A 6,672-nucleotide genomic window follows, 5' to 3' on the forward strand; every position below is an offset into this window, starting at 1 on the left:
GCCCTCTTGGCTGCCAGGGCACACTGCTGACTCACGTTGAGCCTGCTGCCAACCAGCACCCCCAGATCCCTTTCTGCGGGGCGGCTCTCCAGCCCTCCTCTCCAATTTATACTTGTGCCCGGCATTACTCCGTCCCAGGTGCAGAATCCGGCATTTGGACTTGTTAAATTTCATCCCATTAATCATTGCCCAATGCTCCAATCTATCTAGGTCCCTCTGCAAGGCCTCTTGTCCCTCAAGAGAGTCAACAGCACCTCCCAGTTTGGTATCATCAGCAGACTTGCTAATGGTGCATTCAACTCCTGCATCCAGATCGTTGATAAATATATGGAACAGAACTGGCCCCAGAACTGAGCCCTGAGGAACACTGCTGGTGACCAGTCGCGCCAGCCAGGCAGCCCCATTTACCAAGCACTGAAGCCTCAAGTCATTGATAACAGTTCACCAAGGCAAAGTTTAGAGGTCTTCTACAACTGAAATAAGGTGATTTTCTGTCATTAGATTTACAACATGCTCTGATTCCACTCACCAGGAGAAAGAATACCTACTAACCAATGCTGCACAGAAAAGTGGACAGCATGTATTACTTAAGCTGAATGATAATTCAAACCACCAAACCACATCATGCACACCGGTGATTCACATTTTTAGTGAACGGGGACTGCCCGGGAAAAAAAAAGTCAGCAGAAACTCTAGGTTTTACTTCTGAAACTGCTGCAGAAATAAACAAAATATGGCAGATGAAAACCAGAACGCTGCTTCCTTAAATCATTCCACCCCTCTGGGTGACAGCTATGTGCCCCGCACATTCTCCTCACATGTGAGGCAACCCTAGTTCCTTCCCATGTCTTATGCCAGCACTTACTGCCCGACAGCTACAGTGAAAAAACAAACACTGCACAAGCCCAAAAGCTCTTCTATGCAAAGTTTTGGCAGCTGAGACAGGAGTTAGAAGCCCCTACACCATCTTCAACCTCAAATGTTCTTGAATTACTGCCACCACTACAATTCACACCCTTGCTGCTGCTTCTGCCTCACCAGACCATTCATGGAGAACTGCAAGTGAGATGACATCTCTGCAAGAGTAAGTCAAAGAAAGGAAGAAATGGCAAAGATAAAAGTGAAGAATGCAGCAAGATGCAATAAAGATGGAGGGGGTTGGAAATAAGAAGGGACATTTGAGAGCACTGTTCTCAGGCCAAGGAGAAAGAAGGCACAGTATCTGAAAGAGAGGGACAGTGCAGGGAAGTGCAGCCTATCAGGGCTAGCACATTACTTTATCGATGATCTGGATGAGGGGATCGAGTGCACCCTCAGTAAGTTTGCAGACGACACCAAGTTGGGCGGGAGTGTTGATCTGCTCGAGGGTAGGAAGGCTCTGCAGAGGGACCTGGACAGGCTGGATCGATGGGCCGAGGCCAACTGTATGAGGTTCAACAAGGACAAGTGCCGGGTCCTGCACTTCGGCCACAACAACCCCATGCAGCGCTACAGGCTTGGGGAAGAGTGGCTAGAAAGCTGCCTGTCGGAAAAGGACCTGGGGGTGCTGGTCGACAGCCGGCTGAACATGAGCCAGCAGTGTGCCCAGGCGGCCAAGAAGGCCAATGGCATCCTGGCCTGTATCAGAAATAGCGTGGCCAGCAGGAGTAGGGAAGCGATCATGCCCCTGTACTCAGCACTGGGGAGGCCGCACCTCGAATACTGTGTTCAGTTTTGGGCCCCTCACTACAAGAAGGACGTCGAGGTGCTGGAGCGTGTCCAGAGAAGGGCAACGAGGCTGGTGAGGGGTCTGGAGAACAAGTCTTATGAGGAGCGGCTGAGGGAACTGGGGTTGTTTAGCCTGGAGAAAAGGAGGCTGAGGGGAGACCTTATCGCACTCTACAACTACCCGAAAGGAGGTTGTAGCAAGGTGGGTGTCGGTCTCTTCTCCCAAGTGACAAGCGATAGGACGAGAGGAAATGGCCTCAAGTTGCGCCAGGGGAGGTTTAGATTGGACGTGAGGAAAAACTTCTTTACTGAAAGAGTGGTTAAACATTGGAACAGGCTGCCCAGGGAAGTGGTGGAGTCCCCATCCCTGGAGGTATTTAAAAGATGAGTAGATGAGGCACTTAGGGACATGGTTTAGTGGGCATGGTGGTGCTGGGTCGATGGTTGGACTCGATGATCTTAGAGGTCTTTTCCAACCTCAGTGATTCTATGATTATCATCTGCCAATGTCCACATGGCTAGGAAACACCAAATTACTCAGCATGGATGCCACAGCTCTGTACTGTGCGCTCCGCCCTCCCTGTGCAGAGCTGTAGCCCTGCTGCTACCTGCAAGGCTCCTCGCCCTCACGGAGAAGGGCGGAGGAAGCAGGTACAGTGACACACAGGTATGAGAGTATGATAGGAAAGAGCATGCAGAGGGTTGTGTTGGGAGCAAGATTCCCCTCTCCTAGAAAGCCAGTGGATGCCTAGAGGTGTCCGGAGTGGACCAAGGTCAGTCACAGAAAGCAAACTGAGTGGGAAGGGGGGGATTAGACAGGTGGGAAGCGACTCCTGCCCCCACACGCAGCGCCTTGAGACCCCACGCCTGTTCACATGAACTAATAGGAATGCAATACTTGCTGGAGCAGACACTCGGGTATTAGTATTCCAAACAATTCAAATAGTACTGCCCATCACTATACTAATGTTTAAAATAGTTCCAAATTAACAATTTCCAGAGTTTAAATCTCCTTAATACAAAAGCATAAAGCTGAAAATTTCAGAATAAAACAACTTCATAAATCCAGATGTGCTGTTAAAATCCAGAGATTAGGCTTACTCCTTTTTTTGTACACACCTAACATATTCATCGTGTAATAAAGCGTTTCCCCACCAACAACTTATTCAACTGCTGCTCTCAAAAAAGACTTCCATTTTGCAAATTCCATTTTTAAACTAAAAAACTACCTGCAAATAAAAGGCATTACAAATTATTAGAATTTCTCAAATACTTCTTAATAGAAACTTCCTTTTACTTAAGGTTCAACATGACACACACCAATGCACAAGTAATCTACATATCAGTCATCTGTAAGCCTTTTTGATGAGTCATAAAAAATTAGTCAGCTTGGAAGGTCAGAAGAAAACAGAGATTCTGCTCAGAGTAATGAGCTACCACAGAAATCAGAGTGCAAGATTACCCTTATGTTCTTTGACTGCTTCTGCCATTTCCAAAAGCTCTTTGAGGTTTGCATTTTTTTAGTTTTCTACACAAAGATGCATGGGAAACCAGAACTTCTGCTTTACACATGGAGAAACGTATATTAAAGCAACATTTACAGGAAGCTTTTCTCATTGCTCACCAAAACCTGGAAAGGTCAGAAGAAGGATACAAGAGCTATTATTATAAACAATCCACCATTTCATGAAGATCAGATGGAGGAAATGCTGTATTTTAGGCCTTGTATAAAACTAGGAGACTGACAACAGCTTTCACGCAATGAAGAAAGGTCTTAGAAATCATAATTTAAAAAAAAAACAAAACTGTGATCTATAAAGATCATGAACTTCACATCATAAAATATGTGTATATATACAGTATATAAATTTAGAAGTTTTTATTTCATATTAGCAAAGATAAAGAGTGAAAAAGTCAGTAGGTGATCACAACCGTAAGAAAATAACTTTTTAATTTTTCCTTAGAGGACACAATGGTGAACACTATGTCAGAGTCCCGAGTCACAGACACATGACACCCTCGTAGTTTGCCCGCCTGTGTACAGGGCTGACTTCAACAGCGCAGCCATACAGCCTCGCATCAGATCGCCGTCAGAGCAAGAGCTGCGCGAAGGCTCAGCGGGGGCCACCCCCTTCCTTCAATCCCAAGCTGATTTTCAGCTGGCCACAAGCCCTTGGCCCCTGCCCGCGCTGTGCCACAGCCGTCCTCACACCCCTTGTCATTGACTCGCTAGGTGAATTTTTAAAGCGTCGGGTAATTGTCACACGCCGAGTCCCATTCATTGGACCTGATATACTCCTGTTTGTTGTAACAGAGAAATGTAGCGACATTGCTTTGAGATGTGCTTTCTACTGTCAGGTTCCCAAGACTGCAATAGAAAGATCTGTGTTACCAAGGGCTCAAAGGAAGCACTCGGTTATCCAGGGATGAGGAAAAGATTATGGAAGAGAACAAAAGACATGTGCCCTCAAATAAAAACAAAGCCTCTTTGTGATGACTAAAGCAAATGGATAGGAAGAAGCCAAATGACAAAATTAGTTTTACCCCAAATAATATTGCTAATGCAGAAAATGGATTACTTAATAAAAAGTAAAGGAAAGGCATCCAAACTGACAATACTGATTACTTGTGAGAACTTAAATTACCACATAATTGAAATTAGCACAGACCCAGATATCAACATGTTCCATTTAGGTAGAAGTGGACAGTTGTCACAAATAGAAATTAGATTAGTAAGCGGATAAAAAGTGGAACGATCCCGGTTGGACAAAGCAATCAGAAATGCAATCAAATGCTATGAGTTATTAGGAAAAGATTTGAGGACAAAACAGAAAGTGTTGTTATGCCAATGCATAAATCCATAGGTTTGAATCCAGACTGTAGTTCTGGTCCCCAATCCTGAGAACATAAATTAACCCAGACATGATACAGAGAAAGGTAACAAGGATGATCAGTGGTACAGAATGGCTGCCGTAAGGGGAATGATTAAAAATACTGGTCTGTAAGAGAGACAATTGAGCAGAGGATACTATAGCAGGCTCCAAAATCACGAATGCCATGGAGAAGGTAAACTGGGATGGCTGTTCTCCATCTCTTCCAAAGCAAGACCTAAGAGGCATCACATAAAACAAGCAGGAGACAGGTTTGAAACAAATACAGGGAGGTACTTTTTTAGCCAACACACAGCTGAGGTGTGGGACTGCCTGCCAGAGTGCTGGGGGAGCCAGAAGCATGCCCGGATTCCAAAAGCGATCATCACACCCACCAGCAGAAGAAAAAAAAACACACTCAGGGGTCTGAAGTGTGAAGACACCATTTTGGCTCAGGAATTCCTACAGTCACAGATCACTGGAAGCCAGGAAAGTATTTTTATTTTTCATTATTGTACGCTTGCCCTGCTCCAAAACCCGTGGTAGACTGTTGGCCACTACTGGAAACAGGATGGTAGGCCCAACAGTTCTTTCTTACAAGGCACTCGGTAGCTTGGTTTTCAATTTTTATGTAACATAGCTTCTGACTTCAAAATTGCAATTCCTCCCTTTACCTTCAAAAGGAATCAATGCCAGAAGGACCCTTGTGGCTATTTTGTCTTTTTTCTTCATAAAACTGAACTGCCTTTAATAAATGAAACTGCCTTTTTTTTTTTTTTTTGAGACAGAAAACACACTGGCCTCAGCAAAGACAGCTGCCATTTTTTCCACTGTGAAAGTTAGGAGCACATGGGGAAAATACAGAGAACCTGGAAATGAGGTTAAGGACACACAAAAAGAGAAAATGCATGGAAACAAGCCACAGGAAATTCTGAAGAATCAGAGGAAACATAAAAGAATCAGAAATCTAGAAGGGGGGGCATCAAGGGAGTAAGAAAGGCCATGAGGGCAAACGTAGGATGATATGGAAAGTAAATGGAGGGGCATGCGACAGAATGAGAATTGTAACACTGAAAAATAAGTAATATGATTTTAGGGAAAAGATAAACATTATCTGTAATGAGTGAGTGTGGTGTTATTGAGAACTTGAAATGACACGTAAAGAGGAGGGGAAAAACGTCCTCAAAAAGAAATCCCACTGAAGGACATTCTTCCTCCCGCATATTATTTAACTGAAGACAATATAATTGGGGAATCCCATGATTTTTTTGTGCATTTTATTGCCAATAATGTGAATAACATCATATATAGCATCTGAATTACAGCAAAATATTGTGCACCACTATACTTAAGTCAGAAATATGCTTTTCCAGGTTTGCTGGAAATCTATATGCAAGTCATCTCAACAGTTAATATATCCCACCTAGGTCCTGAGATGGTAAGTGATCCACAGTTAGTCAAGGTGTAGAGTGCTCCTACTCCACAGTTTTAGTTCTGTGGTCTTGCCAGTGCTAGCTGTAACTCCATTACCTGGTTTCCAAAAGCTTCCAAGCACAAAAAATAAAACTTCTGGAAGAAGGTAACTTTGAGTAGAGCAGTCACAACTTTTTGACAGCAAATTAACAACTAACCCAACATTACAAGTCTAGTGCAGTCAAGTGCAAGTGTTTGTTACTAGGATGCTCAGGTATTTAGGGATAAACAGTTTAACCTTGTAAATTCTATACCAGAATTTATAGCCATGTCATGATGCTAAGTGACATCAACCCTACTGTCACAGCGTTATCACACATCTGCTGATACTAGATGGTCATTCACCTCTAGCAGACAGGTTATTCATAAAACTCTCAAATTTCTTTCACAAGTAACTTATTCACCCGCAAAATTACAATGAACAGCTTAAAAATCTTGACCTGAGATACCCAAGAAGGCTAACGAAGATTTACCAGCAAAGGTAAACTTGCTAAAAACAAATCCCATGGTTTGGGGCGTAGGTGCAGCCCACTAATCTTTGTTTAAATGCCTGCAGGGTAGCAGTACAGCTTTTCTTGCTTTAATAACAGCAACGCGCCCATCCCGTCCCTGGCGGTACAAC

At 43.9% G+C, this 6,672-nt stretch overlaps 1 protein-coding gene across 1 annotated transcript in view; it reads right to left on the minus strand.

Annotated features, from left to right (window-relative positions):
- The window catches only part of TNFRSF1A (TNF receptor superfamily member 1A), a 17,692-nt gene that overhangs the window by 10,216 nt on the left and 804 nt on the right, over positions 1 to 6,672 (minus strand). The gene's annotated exons all lie outside the window — the stretch shown is intronic.

This window comes from Aptenodytes forsteri, unplaced genomic scaffold (assembly GCF_000699145.1).
Source record: "Aptenodytes forsteri isolate BGI_AS27 unplaced genomic scaffold, ASM69914v1 Scaffold216, whole genome shotgun sequence".
In the NCBI taxonomy this organism is placed as follows: Eukaryota; Metazoa; Chordata; class Aves; order Sphenisciformes; family Spheniscidae; genus Aptenodytes; species Aptenodytes forsteri.